Source organism: Vicia villosa, linkage group LG2 (assembly GCF_029867415.1).
Source record: "Vicia villosa cultivar HV-30 ecotype Madison, WI linkage group LG2, Vvil1.0, whole genome shotgun sequence".
Classification (NCBI taxonomy): domain Eukaryota; kingdom Viridiplantae; phylum Streptophyta; class Magnoliopsida; order Fabales; family Fabaceae; genus Vicia; species Vicia villosa.
Genome location: NC_081181.1, coordinates 87282798 through 87304440, shown reverse-complemented (window position 1 = coordinate 87304440; position 21643 = coordinate 87282798).

Genomic DNA, 21643 nt, shown 5'->3' with positions numbered 1-21643 from the left:
CAAAGCGCAACAAGTTTTCTCGAGCAGTGAGTATCTTGTTTCACAATCGGTAAACTTTTTTCTAAGGTAGTATATTGCATGCTCTTTACGACCAGACTCGTCATGTTGCCCCAGTACACACCCCATTGAGTTCTCCAATACTGTTAAGTACATAATTAGAGGTCTTCCTTCGACAGGTGGTATCCTAATCGGAGATTCTTGAAGATATTTCTTGATCTTGTCAAAAGCTTCTTGGCATTGGTCATTCCATTTCACTGCTTGATCTTTCCTCAGTAGTTTGAAGATTGGCTCACAAGTAGCCACTACAACAAATTTGTCCTTTAGCAGCGCATCTACGAAAGCGCTTTTGGGAAAAGCCCTGCTATAGGTTGCGCAAAAAACAAAAATAAAAAATAAGGGAAAAAAGCGCTGGCAAGGGGGGGGGGGGGGTACGAGAGCGCTTTCTAGCAAGCGCTGGTAAAGAGGGGGGGTACGAGAGCGCTTTCTAGAAAGCGCTGGTAAAGGGGGGGGGGGGGGGGTACCAGAGCGCTTTCTAAAAAACGCTGGTAAAGGGTGGGTACGAGAGCGCTTTCTAAAAGCGCTGGTATAGGGCACATTAGGTATATGGTACGAAAGAGCTTTTAGGGAAAAAGCGCCGGTATAGGTATACCTATGAAAGCGCTTTTGAAAAGCGCTCTCGTAGCTCATTTTAAAATTAAATTTTTTAAAACAAATTAAAACAAACGCGCGTTTTGTATTTCATTCTTCACCGTTTCTTCATCGTTTCTTCACTGTTTTTCTTCACAAAGACACCGCCGCCGCCAACCTCCACAGGGCCTTCATCGTTCTTCTTGCCAACCGCCGCCGCCGTCGCTGTTCGTTCTTCTGCTTCGTTCACAGCCGGCATCATTCTTCTGCTTCGTTCACAGCCGTTCGTTCTCAACATCTCCTCTTAGCAACAACAACTTTGAATTTGTTTGCTGGTAAATCTTCTATCATCTTTCACTATTTTGTTGTTACTTGAAACCCTAATTCTGAAAATGTGAGGTTGAAGATGAAAGTGAGGTAGCAAGGATGAGAGTGTGAGGTTTCAAATCCTGTTTTGCTTTGTTTGTAGATTAGGGTCTGTCGCATATGTTTTGATACATTGATAATTGATTTCATATCATTTTAAATAAGTGAGATTTGAGAAGAAGAAGAAGAAGGTGAATTATGTATGGTGATTATCATTTATAAGCATCTCAACAATTACAAGTACTACGTATATATTTTTCTTGGACTATAAGGTTTTTCATTCAGAATTTTAAAAAAAAATTTTGAAGTATAATATTTGTATAGCCTTAACATTAGATACTAGTATTTTTTTTGGATAGATAGTTAGTTTAAAGTTACAGAATTAGTTTATAAACATTTGGTTTTTAGTTTTGAACTTAGGTTAGAATTAGCATCATAATCTTTGTTTACGTGTTATTCTTTATTCATTTGTATTCATTTGTTATTATATTAGTTTAAGAGGTGTGTTAGGCTAAATGTTTTATTATTAGAAAGGTGGTTAGAGTTAGTTAGAAGTGGTTCTGATAGATAGAGTTTGTTAGTATGAAAATACATTGTGTTAGTAGTGGTGTATTTAACTGCATCGTGTGTGTTTAATTTTACAGCTACTTTGAAGCCTCTGGTTTCTACTTGTACAACGCCGATTCAAACCTACCCGTCTCCCACATCAAGTCCAACTCAAGTTACTAGCCCTTTCTTCTTGCTTATAGTTTGTTGTTTTCTGCTTATAGTTTATTGTTTATGGTTCTATTTAATTTCAATTTAGTGTCTCTCAACCAGTTTTTTCGTTTGTGGACTTATATTACCTTGAAATAAGGTAATGTCTTCTTTAAGAAATCGGGGGTAGGCTGAAATAAGGTACTGTCTTCTTTTAGAGACTCAAACAATCGAGACAACTGTAACTTCCTATCTTTAGCTAACTACCAACTTAACCAATATGAAAGCTATAGGATCTCATTAGGTATTGCTTAAGTGTTGCTTATTCACAATAGTATATTTTTGTACTATAGTTGCATAACATTCTATTTCAAGACTTGAGTGGTTTGACAAGATTTATTTCTATTATTCACACTTTATAGGATCTCATTAGGTATTCTGATCAAGACATAATGATGATAGCTATTTCTTATCTTGACAGAATTCCTTAGTACCTGATAGAGAAACCAAGAAGCAAAAGCATTTGTTTAGCTTAATTAAGACATGGATAAAATATGGATGAATTCAAACCGATTTTCGAAAGAGTACGAGAAAGGGGTATGGGAATTCGTTAAGTTTGCGGTTGCGCATTCCGAAGACCCGATTCGAATGGTGTGTCCTTGCTTGGGTTGCTGTTATGGGGGTAAGGTTGACGGGAATAAGTTGGCATCGCATTTACTACGGTTTGGAATTGATAGAAGTTATACATGTTGGACAATGCATGGTGAGAAAAGTAACGGGAATGTTGAGTCGAGGTGTAATACGAAGTATGCTTCAAACGACGATTGCACAGACACATATGATTATGATCGAGTCGAAGAGATTGCAGAAGCGCTTGAAGAAGATCTTGAGGATTGTCCCAAAATGTTCGAGAGGTTGGTAAGCGATGCAGAGAAACCGTTGTATGATGGTTGTACAAAATTCACAAGATTGTCTGCGGTGTTAAAGTTGTACAACTTAAAGACGGACAATGGATGGTCGGATAAAAGTTTCACAGAGTTATTAGCCCTTATGAAAGATATGCTACCAGATGATAATGTTCTTCCCAATCGAACATATGAGGCCAAAAAGATGTTGTCCTCTATTGGCATGAGCTATGATAAGATACATGCATGTCCAAACGATACCGGACGACGCTCGGAACACTTGTTGATATGTCCGATTTGAAGGATGGTGCTCTCCGTGAAATTAATATGGATGAAGGTATCTTTAGTATTGAATTCATGTCAAATATTGCAATAGATGACTTGGAAGAGATTTTTACGCATGAACAACTAGGCATCGCTAATATGCACTCATACATCCGGTAATATTCATTCATCCGATATATTATTTAATTAGTCGAACAATTTATTTACACATTTCAATGAAAATAATCTAATGTTTATTATGTTTTTATTTAAGGTTGTTGTATGACAAAGTGTTACGCGGGACTGCATTGTCAAACAGATTCCGTTTCGTGTCTTCCGCCCATTGCAGCGGAATGACAATTGCTTCGGAACTGGAATCAGTTAGACAGCGCTTAGTCGATAGATTCCTGTCCTCCGGCAATACAAAAAGTCTGATTCTTTGGGCGTATAATACCCGACCAGTAGGGTTAGTTTCTCATTCTTGGTTCATCTAATCTTTGTTTCTTCTGCGTAGCAATTTTTCATATAACCTATTGTTTTAATTTATAGAGCACACTGATTATTGCTTGCTATCAACCCTATAAGAGAAGTGGTATATTTTCTGAATTCAGTAGATGGTGAGTGAAGCAATTATCCGGCTATGAAGGAAATGATTGATTTGTAAGTGGGCTCGTTCTAAATATTCGTGTATATTTATATATTTAATTATTTGTGAGATTGATCTAAATATATGCTTTTATATTTTTGTTAGATCAATACAAGGGTTCCGAAGTCAACGAGACGCACAGGTATCCCGGACTAAATCAAACAACATCACTTGGATCAAAGTGCAGGTACATTATTTTTCACAATTTTGCTTATAATATTTATGCTACTTGATAAAACAAGACAACTATAAAATCTTATTTGTTTTTCTATGTAGTGTCCGATACAACGAAACAGTTCAGATTGCGGATACTATGTTTTGAGGTTTATGAAAGAAATCCTTCAAATGAATCAATTAGAGATTCCAATCACAGTATGGATTTATAACTTAATTAGATAACTTCTTATAATTTATTACATTTAACTAAATCATTCATATTATGTTTTTGTTATGTAGTACTTTGACGAATTCCATGTTGCTTCTTACACGAGACTTATGTTGGAAGAAATCAAAGAGGATTTGTGTCAATTTTATATTCATCAGCTATTCATGCAGTAGGATTTGTGTCGATTTGAAGTATAATATTATAGTACTCTAGGATATATGGTTACTAACTTTGTTCATACTGTTGCCAATATTTGAAGTATAATATTGTTGATGTTACAAATTTAGTTTGTTTGACATGAGTTAGTTAGATGTGAAACTTTCTGTATTCATACTTTACATGATTTAGTTTGTTTGACAGGAACTATAATGATGTATATATATAATTTGGATATTATAATGGTATTATATTAGTATATATATATAGTCCTACCTATGGTTGAAAATATATCATCAAAAATATATTATAGGTCGAAAATATTACAGGTTGAAAATATATTACAGGTCGAAAATATTACAGGTCGAACTGGGAGGCTGAAATTACAGGTTGCATTTTAAAATACCTCATTTAGCAACGACAACGCTTTTAAAAAACGCTCTTAAAGGGCCACATACTAAAGCACTTTATTACTAAAAGCGCTGCCTAAGATTAAAAAAAAGCATAAAAAATAAAAAAAAACGCAACCTACGAAAACGCTTTTGGAAAAGCGCTCTTATAGGGGGGCTACCAGAGCGCTTTTTCCAGAAAAGCGCTCTTATAGGGTGGGCTACCAGAGCGCTTTTTCTGAAAAAAGAGCTCTTATAGGGGGGCTACCAGAGCACTTTTTTGGAAAAAGCGCTCTTTGAGGGGGGGCTACCAGAGCGCTTTTCTAGAAAAAGCGCTCTTATAGGGGGGCTACCAGAGCGCTTTCAAAAGCGCTTTCGTTACCTACGCCAGCGCTGGCTTTGGCAGCGCTTTAAAGCGCTCTTAAAGCCCAAAATAAGCGCTTTTAAAACCCTTACTCGTTGTAGTGAGCGTTCAGATGGGAAATAAACCTGACAATGTAGTTCAAACATCCCAAGAATCCTCTAACTTCTTTCTCATTTCGTGGAACCGGAATTTCTTGTATGGCTTTTACTTTTGCAGGATCGACTTCAATACCTTTGCTGCTAACAACGAAACCTAATAGCTTACCAGACCTCACACCAAAAGTACACTTATTTGGATTCAGTCTCAACTTGTATTTCTTCAACCTATCAAACAACTTCTGCAAGTGGACCAGATGTTCTTCTTCGGTGTTGGACTTTGTAATCATATCATCAACATAGACCTCTATCTCTTTGTGAATCATATCATGGAACAGAGCTACCATTGCACGTTGATACGTTGCCCCTGCGTTTTTCAACCCAAATGCTAAATTATCCCCCCGAGTGCTACGTATCAGAGCGACAACCGACTCGATAAATAACAACTAAATCTTCATACTCGAACACCTGCACGTTACCAATATAAAGGCAACGACGAACAAGAGAAAAGGCTGAGATATCAAATCATATAAGTGAGCGCATGATAAATTATATATTAGGATTCAGGCATATATAGTTATCACATCACCAGTATTAATATTGCCATACACTTCATACTTGCACTAACTCCCAAATCTCACATACTTCTCATCGCATCATAAGTCACACTACTTCACATTCACATCAATTATATATAAACATATCAGTCATTCACTTGCAAGTCAAATCAGTATACATCACGAGTATAAATCACAATTTTAGTCTCAAAACATCACATATACATTTAATCACCAAACATCACATATACAACTAATCACAAAACATCACACATAAGTCACACCAGACATATTCAGTTAATCGCATTCACAAATATTGACCTCATCATACTATTCATAAAATCATCAATTCACATCTTCACATACTTCCATCATTTAACAAGTCACAATATACAATCGCGATATAGTCACAAAACGTCACAACTATGAATCACATAAGACACATGGGACATGACTCATGTATATGCATGTGGTACCAATCGGAGCTTCACCCCCCATCACCAATTGCCGAATTCAGAGGCACAAGGCATAAGCCTTCGTCACTAATTTTGCCAATCCAGGCCATCACTGAGTATGCATATGCAATGTGACTCGACAAACAAGACATACACAATATACTCATCACAATCACACGTCATCACTAGGCATACGCCCACGTAACTTATAATTACCAATTATTAGAGGTAATTCAATGTCACAATTAATCATTCATCTTCACTTAGTCACAAAATTATCATCACAAATATATACAACATCACATATTATCAATCATCACAAACATCGTCATGTTTCGACACATCATCGCAATTATACAACTTCTCATATAAACAAGATAATCACAATTATCGTCACGTTTGACACGTCATCACAAATACACACTTCATCAGGACTATCATAACTATCACCGTAGTCGACTAAACTAACGATAACTCGCTAGGGTTCATGCCATAAGGCTAATCACATATGATGCACATTAATAAACATATTGGCAATCACAACATTATTCGCAACAAAGGCATTTAAACCGAAATCACAATTTTCGGTCGGTTCTTAGAGTAATCTCAACATGCTAATTTATCAAGTAAACCGAATCAACTTCCAATTAACATTTATCTAAATTAGATATCATGTTTAGTATCAAAACGACATCTTCATGTTTCGGTATACCACAACAATTCGACTCATTAAGTCAATTCAAATTAGTCTCATAATCCTCTATAAATTAGTCTTCTAATTAACTCACTAATCCACTATCAATTAACCAAAATTATTCACAAAGCATACTTCAATTAATCGTGCAAATTTCGCGTCGCTATCGGTTATCTAATTTTCGATTATATTCTTAATATTCACGACTTTATGAGTCTTCGGGTTATACTTCCAAGTCACTAAAAACACAATTCAAAACGGGTAAATTCGGACACAGGTCAACTAATTCACCGATTATCCAATTCATTCGGTTAAATACTCAAGATATCGTAATTTACCGATAACCGAATAGTTAATCTAAGTTCAAGTTTATTCCAATTAAATAGGCTTATTGAAAATTAATTCAACTATTAATTTAAGCGACCGATTAATATCATAATTTCGACAAAATAACAACACCACGTTAATGTACTAATTAAACTTAGCTACCACGTAAATTTTTATCAAATTCCGGACAACTAATTATACCACTTAATTCGGCGGACTATTTTGCTTTTTCATAAAGTTTCATAACTTCATAACTGTTACTGTCATATACTATTTTTTTTACTGTTTTAATTATATAAAATTTCATCATCATATTTCATTACCATTCTTCATGCCATAATAATTTAATTCTTCATGCCATAATAATTTAAGTAGTAGTAGGCAAACATGGAAAACAGGGCACATGTTTTGAACAGGAATGAAAACAAAACAAATAGCATAACGAACAATAAAATGAAACGGAATGAAAGAACATGGGTGTGCCACCTGTCACTTACTTCCCATTTTCCATGCACAGCAACAAATAAATATAGGATTATCCTATGTAATCAATTCAATTTCCAATTCTATGTAAAATCAATGAACAACAACAGCAAACATGCTTCCTATTTACGGAACAACAAGTTCAAACAATCAACAATGAACATACACGGTTTCAAGCAACGATTAACACAAGCAAAGACAATAAATTTACACACCCAATTTCCACATACAAATTGTTCATGAGCCCCATTATAGGAAGAGAACCCCACCCTTACCTTATCAATGGAAGCAACTCTATGGGTCTCCAATTGCATCATCAACTTGACACCATGGATGAAATCTCCAAGCTTGGAATATCCTCTTCAAGCCATAGCCTCCTTCTCTTCTATTCTTGTTTTCTCCCAAATGACAACACTAATCTTCAATCTCTAAAACCCTAGTATAATATTCCAATTGGGCTTAGCATTCAATAACTCTTATTTATTAATCTTCACAACTCAATTTAGGCCCAATAAGACAAATAACTCCAAATAACCAATTATATTAATATTCCATCAATATAATATTTCCAACTTATAAATAAGATTATTCTTAATATTATTTTCCGACTATCCGAATAAAATCCGACTTTTAACTTAATAAATCCAAATACGCTTCTTAAAATAACACCGACAATCCAAATTCGACCAATATATCATATTTCCGGTCTAATCTTAATTACTCAGAAAATTCCCAAAACTTCAAATATTATTCCAATAATATATCTAATACTAAAAATATCAAAACTCTTGATTAAATATCAATCCGCTATCCCGAACTAACAACGACTAAATCGTCTCAAAATACGAAAACTTTACTAAACACTCCGTACGTATAGATTAAGCGAATAATCGAATTTCTGGGCGTTACACGACTTATCACCCCGAAATCAACGGACAAACAGAAGTTGTAAATAGATCGGTGGAAACATACCTTCGTTGTCTGGCCAGTGACCATCCTCGTCAACAGTTTAAGTTTTTACACCTGGCGGAGTATTGGTATAATACCTTGTTTCACACCGCCATCCAAATGTGTCATTTCAAAGCCTTCTATGGACGTGACCCACCCTCCATACCAGATTACTTAGCAAGATTCGCTCATGACGAATCCTTGCATGTTTCTCTTGAGCAAAGACAACAAGTTATTACAAAGCTTAAACAACATGTCAAGAAAAGTAAAATACAGATGGAGATTTGGTGTTGCTGAAACTTCAACCCTACCGTCAAACCACTGTTTCCCGTCGCGTATCACAAAAGCTCTCAAAGCGATTCTTTCGCCCTTTCTGAATCATTAAACGCGTTGGACCGGTAGATTCCACGTTTGTCTTCTGAAATCGTATCATGGTGACAATATTGAAGCAGATCTCCGACCTCTCTCACAGAAAGACCTTCGTTTTCTAACTATTGATGTTTATCTCATGGATTATGTGGCACATTTGCTAAGGGAAGGAGAAGAGTTGGTAAATAACACGATTTTGTTTGAAATAGACGGTACTGATCGAAAAGGTTTTTTGGTAGAAGCTAGAAGAACTCAGGAGAAAAGGGGTGAAGTGTTTGAAGATAACACTGAGTTGTTCAGAGTGTTAGGAGAAAAAGAAGTACCCATTGAGAAAATGGCTTCAATTAAACATTTAACCCACATAATCCCACTTACTCGGTTTCCCCACCTCATAAATTCTCTTTGACCCAAACAATTGGCCCTCACGCGTTTTCACGGAGCCCCATACACGTTACCCCAAATTCTGCATTGGGAACAGTTCCCAAGATTAATCACGTGGATCTAAACTGTACTTTCTCACTGAATCTTATCTCTTCCATTGCCACAAAATCTATCCCTATAGATTTCCCCTTATCCCCTTCTCTTGCCTCTCCATCACAAGTAAACCTGGTCCCATAACCCTTTAATTACAACCCAAACCGTTTCAAACACTCCGCAGCCCATGGTTTCGGTATCCGCCCAACCATTTTCAACCCAATCCGTTTCAAACCCCCTTAAGCCCAATAGACCCAACAATCACCTACACACTTCCAGCCCACCTTAAAATTTTTCACCCCTAGTTTCTTCAACTATGAACCTTGAGGACAAGGCTCTTCATGCGCCCAGGAGTATTGTTAAGAAGTTAATTAGGCCTTCTAGAGAAAAGAAGAAATCAGTATTATTTAAGGATTTTATTATGGAGTAGGGGTGCAGCTAGCATTAGTAATTTTATAAGTATTTTGAGTATTAAAGTTTTAGTTGTGTAAGGGCCCATGACCCATTTAATTATGTTGCGCAAAATCCTAGCTATATATATATTGTGTATATTGTTTGTAGTATGATACGAAGAAAAATTATTTTATCATTTTTTATCTCTTTGGCAATGTAGATCTAAAATTTAGCTTAGCATAATCTCAGGGCCGGCCCTGGGCTGGGCAAGCAGGCCCACAGCACAGGGCCTCAAAAAAAAAAGGGCCTCAAATTTTTTTCGTATGGTCTTAAGGAATTATGTGTGTTGTTTACGGCGCAGTGGTAATGAAATTTTGAATCTAAGTTGAAGTTCCAGGTTCGATCCTTACTGCTGCGTTTTGTGATTTTAATTATTTATTTTTATAAAATGCCAAAACTGAAACAAGAATTGAAGTATTGAACCTACGCCATGTAAGTTGAGAAATGCAAATTAACCGTCAATGGTTTGATTTTGTTTATAAAAATATACATTTGTTAAATTTTATTTATAATAATATATTTAAAAAATTGGATAGTAGTGTTATTTTTAAATAATTCTTATGAATATATAAATTAAATTAATAAGTTTAAAACATTTTGATTTAAGTTAGTCTCACCTAACGCTTTATTTATAAAGTATTATAAAATTTTATATTTGCCCGGGGCCTCTAGAAAGTCAGGACCGGCCCTGCATAATCTATCAATTTTAATCATACATTTAGTTGTGATTAAAGTGTTTGTAATTACCTTCACTTCATAAGTATCAAGAGTGTTTTCAATTACCTCCACTTCATAAGAAAACAAAGTATTCTCCAACATATTAACCGTTTCTACAAACAACTGAACCTAGACGAAATATTGAACAAAAGAGAATGAGACATCTGACATCGAGTAGCCACATTCCATTCTTCAATGATTTTATACTTTGTCCTCAAGATTCAGAGATATATACAAGTGTTGAATGGAATAAGTACATGTGTGACCTCATGACATTACCCTAACATGGGGTTCGAAAATATATTTGATTGAAATGCATCCAGAGTCAATGCCAAGTGGATAAATTCCCACACTCAACTTTTTCCCCTTTCTCTTTATACTTCAAAATTTTATTCTTCTTCCTTTTTCCTAATTTTAGTATTATTCACAAGAAGAATATTTTCCTATTGCCAAACATCCTGACTATATTCATTTCTCAATGATAGAAAACTATAACTTTATGTCGGGCCACACAAATTCTCATGTATGTAATTTGTACATTTGAACACAAGAAATGTATTATATATAGAACATTATAGCTATGCATTACCATGGCAGCAAGCTAGATTGGTAGATGTGGGTGATTAGATTTTTGTTAATTGTCTCTTAGAGTTCCTTAGAAAAGATAGTTTCTTTAATGAAGTGTTTGGGGGAACTCTTAGGTTCAACTAACACTCTTATATAATTACAAGATCATATACCGACAAGTGCAAACTTTTGTGTTCAAATACGAAAATGTAAGTCAATTAGTGATTATATGGTTGCTTTAAGAGTGTTAAATTTAGATATCTTAAGTACGAGTTGATTAAAAAAGCTATTTGGTGTTTTGTGATGTACCCACTCTCATAATTAGAATCTAATTATATAATGTTTGAACACTTATTTGTTGAAGTCCTGATTATCAATTCTTTATAATAATTAAAATATTAAATTAGATTTTCCTTTGTGTAGTCTCGTGCAGGGTTTTAAAAATTGACCGCGGTCACATAGAGGTTTTTGTAATTTTAGTAGGTACAAATGTCGCGATATTGATTGTGGTCATCGCAGTGTGAAATAATAATTATTTGTTGTTTAAGATATAAAACGGCGATAATAGTATTGATATCAATATTTGTCAAAACTATTTTGTCGCGACCGTTTTCTTTGTTGCAGACCATTTTTTAAAACAGTAGTCTCATGCTTCAATATATAAATGTTCAATAGGGAAAACCTCAAATAAGCTTATTTTTCAGTGGGGTTGGGATTTAACATTCAAAAAGGTATTAGCAATACAACCAGTCAAAAAAGAGCTTTTGTTCAACTTGTTGAGAAAATATTTAATGATATACTATTGACAACAGTGTTTTAAAAATCGGACCAGACATGAAACCGCTGATGATACTGTGTCATTGGTTTATTGGTTGAACCACTGGATTATTGGTCGAACCGCGTGACTGTACCGGATTAAATCGGATAACTCAGTTGAATAAACTGGTCGTTATAATAAAACTATATATGTATAAAATATGTCGAACATGATGATTCAATCTCTATAATATATAACTGTCACTTAATTTTTTTTTAAAATATCATATCCTAATATCTTTACAATCTTAATATCTTTACCTTTTACTATAACTTGCAACGATTTGATATCCTTGCTAAAATCGCAATCAGAGTGAAAAAAATTAAGTATAAAAGAATTTAATCAGTTCATTTTCACCCACTTTTATAGTGTTATACTTTATATTTTGACCGCTCATCATATGTAACACTTACCTCTAAGATATTTTTTTCTTTCAAATTTTGAATATTAATTAAGCTTTGATGATTTTACTAAACAATTTTTAAAATTTAACCAGTTATTTAACCTGATTATCTCCGCTACTACGGAAAATTCATTTCTCAACGGTTGGAAAATACATATTACGCTACAAAAAAAAGGTCCATTAATGACGTGATTTTCACGCCACAACGTGTAAAATCATGGCACAACCTGTTTTTTGCGACATGAACAAATATGTTGCAGGAGAGGACGTGACAACTCTATAGTGACATGAATTTAACATCACAAATTAGTGACTTGACTACCACGTCGCAAATTCTGCACGCAAATCAAAAGAAAATCTATTGCAGTAGGCATGACAGATAGTGCATAGAAACGCAACATATTAGTAGCGTGAATGTATGTCATAAAGTTGCGACGTGACACCCATGTCATTAATTTTCTTTTTAATTAGTGTTTGGTATTTAGCAAGTTGTGACGTGATCTACATGTCACTAATTTGTGACATGTATTTCACGTCACTAATGTTCATTTTTAAAAAAAATAAAATAAAATCTGATATAATATTAATAAAAAAAGGTTATTATTAATAATTCTGATTCAAAATTAATATAAATAATAAGAAATATTAATTAAAAAATAAAATAAAAATTATAATACAATAATTTATAAAATATAATTAATAAAAAAACTATAAATTAAAAATAAATTTAATATTTTACATTAATTAAAGTTTAATATTTTAGAAAATTTTAAATTACAAATTAAAATAAAAATAAAAGTAATCTTTATGGGTCTTGTGGGTCAGGAAAATTATCAATGTTAATATCATTATCATTCTCTTCATTCGTCGGTGCACCACCAACTCCACCAACTCCTACGTTTCCACCAAACGTTTGATTACCACTTTCGTGAAATTGCATAAATAACCGCGTTTTCCCCTCAGTCTCTGCTTGCCTCTTCACCATTGCCTCTATTTGACGTTGTTGCTCCTCCATTTGGGCTTTTAGCGCTGACTCGCATCTCGCCTCAGTTAACGTCAATTGTCTTATTATTTCCATCACTTGCGGTGCAAATTGTGCTGGATGTGACGATCCTTCCCCATCTCTAACTCTTTGAAATAAAGTTCTATCCCCACTTCTCAAGCTGCCCACCAAATTTCAACCATCAAAAAAATATCTATTAGGACCTTTTCTTCCAACGACTTTATTCCAAATATAAAAATCAACATTCGGATGAAGCGACTCTCCTTCTCCGATCATGGTGGTATTTTACTTATTTATAGAGAATACACAATTAATTAAATATATACATCAACACAAACTATGAACATTCAAACCATATTCTCATATATATATATATATATATATATATATATATATATATATATATATATATATATATATATATATATATATATATATATATATATATATATATATATATATATATATATATATATATATATATATATATATATATTCATTAACACATTCAATAGACAGATCTTTAAGTAAAATTACAAGAACACATTCTCATAAATATACATTCGTTATTCTAAATCTGCATGCTCTTCATCCATATCATTATCATCATTTGATGTGATATTGCCCTCGGACCCAACAACTTCGTACTTTTCGTCCACGTTATCTTCAACCAATAATATAGACACATCAACTTCATATCCCTCAACTATTGTATCACACGAATTTGTAATTTGTTCAACTGCAATCACATAATTAATTGGTCCAGTTCTTCAACTTGGTAAGCAAGATCTTCCACTAGATCGCCAGTTTCAATATGGCCAATTGGTTTTGTTTTTATCACAACACAACTTCCTCGTTTACGCAGTATTTTTGAAGGATAAGGAACATAATAAATTTGTCTAACAACATGTGACATTATGAAAGGGTCATACTCTATGTACCTTCGGTGCATTTGAATCTCAACAATACCGTGTGTCTTGTCTTTTTTTGTGCCTATAGTTGGGTCACACCATTCACAATAAAACAAGACAACTTTATTCTCTGAGTCCAAGTAATTGTATACCAACTCGTACATATGTTTAACAAATCCATAGAAGTCATCTTCACCCCCATCTGTAACTTCTTTTACAATTACACCACTATTTTAGGTTTTTTTTCCTTTCAATCCAAGTCTCAGTGTGAAATTTATATCCGTTCATGAAGTATGTGTGCCATTCGTTTGCGTTTTGAATAGGGCCTTTAGACAAATTTCTCAAATGGAGTATTTCTTGAGTCGGTATAACAATGCTTGACAACCTCTCCTTGAACCATGCTGGAAATCGAGAATGAATGATACCGGATATTGATTGTACACTGGTACAATAAAAATAGACGTTGTTAAATTTCCTAAAACAAACACACTTTAAGTTTCATGGTAATAATATTTTCACACTATAAATAAAATTAAATAGTTGGGTATACTTACTCAAGATATGGCTTAACTTCAACGCAGTTGATCAAGACATGAACATGTGCGGATTGCATTTCTTGTTGGGTCAACCAATGAACACCTTTCTTTCCATATGGTCGACCTGGAAGCCTGAAGACTGATAAGGTGAATTGACTTATTTCGTTAACATTTACAGGATTCCTTATGATTCTTGGAGTTAACATCAAGTTGTTGAAATAGTGACTGCAAAAATGTGATGTCTCCCGATGCAAGTAATGTGCACATATTAATCCTTCAACTCTAGCTTTATTTTTCACTGATCGCTTAGAATCACCCATGAACCTTTCAAATGGATACATAATGAACAGGTCCTCCAAGATAAGCTTCATATACAAGATGCACAGGTAGATGTTCCATGGAGTCAAGAAAACCAGGCGGAAATATTTGTTCCAACTTACAGAGAATGACTGGAATATTTTGGTCCAACTTAATGATGTCATTCACTCTTAAAGTTGACACACAAATATATCTAAAAAAAATGACTAATTTCAGTTAGTGGATTCAGCACATGTTTGAGTAGAGAACCAAACGTAGTTGGTAGCAATTATTCCATAAAAACGTGACCATCATGATTTTTCATACCACGCAACTTCCCAGTGTTAGCGTTGACACACCTTGCTAAATTTGAAGAATACCCGCCGGGCATCCTCAATTCTTTTAACCATCGACAAACCTCTTTAGCTTCTTGTGAAGTCAGAGTGTAACTAACCTTGGATTTTAATTATTTTCCATTCTGTTGAGGCTTCAACTCCAACTCTTTTTTATTACACAAAATTTTCATGTCTTGTCTAGCCTTCTCATTATCTTTTGTCCTGTCTTTAACATCCATCATTGTGTTAAATATATTATCAAAAATAGTGTAACGAGTTTTTTTTAAAAAAATAATTAATCTTAGCATTCGGTTGAAGGATAAATCGAGATGTAAGATACAATAGTTTTGAAAATAATAAAAGTGCGCCTGCTAAGGTTCGAACTCATGTGCATATAATTTTACCCTTCGGTTTTTATATCACTGGGGTGTTATGTGACAACTTTTTATGACGCTCTTCGTTACCTCGCTTCTTTAGCTGAGGTTAAATGTGTTTCACGTTTGAAGTGTTATGTGTTTTTTGTAGTAGTAAAACCTGAGTGCCTGAACTTCTCTCACATTTTCTTATTCTAATTGGGATGCAGTCAACTGTTTTGAAATTGTCTCAAGTTGAGTCAATACTATTGTGTTTGAATCAACTGTAAGTATACGCTTTTGTTTCACTGCCCGATCAGTTGGTTGATACTCGTTATGTCACATGTTTTCCATTAATGTTTTTACCTCATCCTCATTTATGGTTTTCAAGGCACCTCCAACTGAGACATCAAAAACCATTTTTGTTGGAGTTTATAAACCGTTAATAAAGCGTGCCATTTGTTCTATAGTATTCATATTATGATTCGAACACCTTTGCACTAATAGTGTGACCCTCTCCCATGCATGAGATAACACGACTAAGATTCACCTAACTAGATAACGGGCCTGTTTGTTTCAGCTTTAAAAAAATGGATTTTTTTTTTTTGTATTTTTGAAAATAGATTTTCGAAAACCGTTTTTCAAAATATTACAAGTTTTTTTATATTCGTTTTTTCTAAAATAATGAAACACTAATTTTGACATCCTATAAGATAAACACAGTATTGAAGACTAAAACTTAGTCAAAATCGCAATTTTTTCAAAAAGTTGTATTTCAAAAATGATTTTTATGAAAATCTATTTGAAATAGCTTCAAAATTAAGTGATTTTTTAAAATTTTGATATCCAAATTTTCTTCCCACAAATAGATGAAATAGTTAAAATCACATTTTAAGAATATATATTCAAACAAAATTTTCATTCGAAACTTTTATTAAAAAATTTTTGTAAAATTTTTTTTCACAAAATTATGTAACACTAAAATTTTTTTCCAACATCTCCCTCCTAACTTATTTTTTTTCATTTTTTTCTATATTTTAAAATTTTATTCTTCTTATTTTTTTCTATTTTAAGTATTGTTCGAAAAAAAAATTTTTATAACTCAACATAAGCTGGATTACTAATTTGGTACTTAACTTAAATAAAGTATATGTTTCACACTATTCTACATTTAACCAGTGTAAAATTTGTTGTCATTTAAGCTGGAAATGTTATAAACTTTCACTTCTCCCGGTCATGAGACATTATTTTTCTCACCTTGAACATTTTTAGCAACAAAAATATATTCAACTAAACAACTGATTATAATAATGACACAATTTTAACAAAGATAAATAGTTTTCAACAATAAAGAGGAATCTCCATGAAAAACTGATACGGAAACATTTTTTAGTCAATGCTACTATTCCCACAGAAAATATCCTATTATTGAGCATAGAACATTTTTAAAACACCATTGATGGATATATGAGTGGATGTTACATTAACTCTATTTGTCGTTGAAGTTGGAATATAGTTAACTGTAAATTTTGGTATAACATTTACTTCACTTTTAGTAGCATCAAAAGGTGAGGGACCTCTTCTTAGATTTCAAGTAATCACTTTATAGCTATGGGGCAATGCAAGAATAATATATTCTTCCTATTATTATATTGCCAAACATCCGGACTATGTTCATTATTCAATACAGAAAACCAACTTTATGCATGGCCACTCAATTTTTCACATATCTAATTTGTACTTTGAATACAATATCTGTACTATATATAGAGGCATTATAGTTATGCATAATATAACCAAGGCAGCAATCTAGTGAAGTAGATCTAGCTGATTCTCTTTTTTGTTGATTGTCTCTTAGAGTTCCTTTGAACGCTTCATGAATGAGACTTTTTGTTTGGTCTAAAAACCATACAAAGACAGTCCTTTCTTCAATGAAGTGTTTGGGGGAACTCTTAGGTTCAACCAACATTACTATACATCATCAAATACCAACAATTTGCAAAATCAGGTGATCTGTGTGCTAGTATATATAACGCTTGTTTTTCTCACTAAGAAAATGTTTGTAAATTAAAATGATATTTTTGAACAAATGTTAGTAAATTATTTATAATATTGGTATGATTTGGGTATATTGCATGACATAGAGATAGAAATCTGCGGCCAAAGCATAACCATTTTCTCAAATCTAAGAAGATAAAACTCAGAGGCATGTATTGGTTCAGGCACAAGAAAGGTTCAACAAGTCACTCATTGAAAGGGAAAATGTAGTCGGAAGTCTTGCCAAGAAACCACTTTTAAAAAGAGAAAAGATCTTATCCTCACTTCCTCTAACTCTAATTCATTGTTGTTTTAGGAAAAATAAAGTCAAGCATATGTTCTCTCTAGGGGACACCCTGTCACAAAAGTAACTCGTAAAAGAAGATATTGACCCTGGAAGGTCAATATCTTCAAGGGTCAAGACTCTGTCATAAGAAACATGAAGCGCTTCAAACCTAAAGACTCTAGGAAAATGTCTCTAAGATAGACTGCATGAGCAGAAAATTACTTGGGTTTAAGATTTGTTTTCTAAAATATTTATTTAAGCAGAAAATCATCTATTTGAATATTTATTTCATTTATCTAATCCCAATTTTGTTTTGCATCAAAATCAAATTCATACAAAGCCATGGAGAATATATTGGCACCCATCATTTGATCCTCGCCAAGTTTTAATAATTTGTAGATCTAAAATATAGATCTTTAGGGAATTTGATATTTATCTAGATCTCTTGGAAACTTGATTTTTATTTTAATATTTTGGGAAAACAAAGTAATATTATGGGTAATCAATATATTTTGTAAACAAATTAATGAATTAATATTATGGGCAAAAAGTTTAACGAGTTTTTTTAAAAAGGAATTAATCTTACCCATCGGTTGTAGGATAAACAGTGATGTAAGACACGCTAGTTTTGAAAATAATAAAAGTGCGGTTGTTGGGGTTCGAACTCATGTGCATATAATTTTATCCAACGATATTTATATCATTGGGTGTAATTAAGTGACATCTTTTTAATGACGCTCTTCGTTACCTCACTTCTTTAGCCGAGGTTAAATGTGTTTCACGTCTCAAGTGTTATGTGTTTTTTGTAGTAGTGAAACCTGATTGTCTGAACTTCACTCACATTTTTCTATGTTAATTGGGATGCAGCCAACTGTTTTGAAATTGTCTCAAGTTGAGTAAATACTGTTGTGTTTGAATCAACTGCAAGAATACCCGTTTGTTTCATTGCCCGATCACTTGACTGATACTCATTATGACACATGTTTTCAATTCGTGTTCTTACCTCATCCTCATTTATGGTTCTCAAGGCACCTCCAACTGTGGCATAAAAAAGCATTTTTGTTGGAGTTTATAAAGTGTGTCATATGTTGGTGTCGAAGATGTTAGGGTTGTTAGCATGTTAAATTATGTTTTAGTGTTTAAACCCTAATTTGTTAAGTTAGCTTGTTTATTAAGTTAGCTTGTGTAATGGGCCTTGTGGAAAAAGCCCATTAGTTAGTATGTTAGGTTTTATTATAAATAGCATACTAGTCTCTCATCATTGCATATTGCAAATCCTAATTTAGGTTGAGAGGGTTATTTGTTATTCTTGTAAACTTGTAATCTTGTTTTCTAAGAGAAAGTAAAAGAATAGCAACTATAATCAATTCTTGTGTTCTTCTTCCTTGTTCTTTATTTGTTCCTTGTTTTATACTTTGTTATTGGCATTGAATTCACAACAAATTGGTGTGGTGACCGGGGAGAAGATGCCTTCAACAAAGTATGAGATTGAAAAGTTCACCGGAGTGAATGATTTCGGCCTGTGGCGCTTGAAGATGAAAGCCCTACTGGTCCAGTAGGGTTTCTTGGAAGCGTTGTAGGGAGCATCGGCTATGATTGTTGCGTTAACGGAAAGAGAGAAGACAGCCATGATCGAGAAAGCACACAACGCAATTCTATTGAGCCTTGGTGATAAGGTTCTTCGACACGTATCAAAGGAGACGACGACATCAGGGTTATGTGTGAAACTTGAAAGTTTGTACATGACCAAATCGCTACTAAATCGACTCTACCTGAAGCAAGCTTTGTATTCATTCAAGATGATTAAAGTTAAAGTGTTGGCTGAGCAGTTGGATATGTTTAACAAGCTGATTCTTGATCTTGAAAATATTTATGTGAAGATCGATGATGATGATCAAGCGTTGTTACTATTGTGCGCTTTGCCTCGATCACATGCTCAATTCAAAGAAATTCTCTTGTATGGAAGGGAGTCCCTGAGCTTTGAAGAAGTTCAATCAGCCCTGTATTCTAAGGACTTGAATGAACGAAAGGAGCATAAACCTTCGACGGTTGGTGAAGGGTTGGCCGTTAAAGGAAAATTTTTGGGAAGGAACTGAAGTTTCAAGGTTGAGGTATCACTATTAAATGTGATGGTCAAAGTGCAATACACCTGTCGAAGAACTCAACATATCATGAGCAAACTAAGCACATTGATGTGAGGCTGCATTTTGTCAGAGAAGTAATCGAGCGTGGAGAAGTCCAAGTGCAAGGTTTCGACTAAGGACAATGCTACTGATATGATCACCAAGACATTGCCAAGTTGCAAGTTTTTCTACTGTATGCCGCATGAACAAAGCTAGTTTGTTCCCTTAATGTTGTAGAGTTAGGTCCAAGGTGGAGATTTGTGAGATATTGGATCGAACTCTAGTATGGTCGAAGGTTAGCTTCTTGGTTCAATAGGATTAAGCATGAAATCGAAGGTTGTTCGCATGTTGGTGTCGAAGATGCTAGGGTTGTTAGCATGTTAAATTAGGTTTTAGTGTTTAAACCCTGATTTGTTAAGTTAGCTTGTTTATTAAGTTAGCTTGTGTAATGAGCCTTGTGGAAAAAGCCCATTAGTTAGTATGTTAGGTTTTATTATAAATAGCATACTAGTCTCTTATCATTGCACACTCCAAATCCTAATTTAGGGTGAGAGAATTATTTGTTATTCTTGTAAACTTGTAATTATGTTTTTTAAGAGAAAGTAAAATAATAGCAGCTATAACCAATTCTTGTGTTCTTCTTCTTCCTTGTTCTTTATTCGTTTCTTGTTTTATACTTTGTTATTGGCATTAAATTCACAACAACTCTTATTATGATTCGAACAGCTTTGCACTAATAGTGTGACCCTCTCCCATGCATGAGATAACGACTAACATTCACCTAAGTAGATAACATCTCCCTCCTTTCTTTTTTTTCTTCATTTTTGTCTATATTTTAAAATTTTATTCTTCTCATTTTTTTCTATTTTATGTATTGTTCGAAAAAACAATTTTTATAACTCAAGATAAGCTGAATTACTATATTTGGTTAAAACATATATAATAAATCTGTTTGTACTTAACTTAAATAAAGTAAATGTTGCAAATCTCTTTCATACTATTCTACATTTAACAAGTGTAAAATTTGTTGTCATTTAAACTGGAAATGTTATAAACTTTCACTTCTCCCGGTCATGAGACATTATTTTTTCACCTTGAACTTTTTTAGCAACAAAAATATATTTACCTAAACAACGGATTGTTAATAATGACACAATTTTAACAAGGATAAATACTTTTCAACAATAAACAGAAGTCTCCATGAAAAACTGATACGGAAACATTTTTTAGTCAATGCTACTATTTCCACAAAGAAAATATCCTATTATTGAGCAAAGAAAATATCTATTTGTCGTTGGAGTTGGAATATAATTAACAGTATTTTTTGGTATAAAATCACTACAGAAAAATGCCTCCTACCACGCCCAGAAAACCGAGGCTTTATGCAAAATAACCGTGGCGTAACGCTGAGGCCACGGTTTGGCCACGAAAATCCAACTGTGGAGTATACGGCCGTGGCCAAAAGTAAAGTCCACGGTTTTTTGGTATAGACCACGCCTTTTTTACAACCGTGGCTTTTTTAGGCCACGGTTTAGGTAGCTTGATTAAGGCCGCGGTTTGTATTTGCCATGACTTAAAAACTGTGGCTATATGGTAAAGCCACGG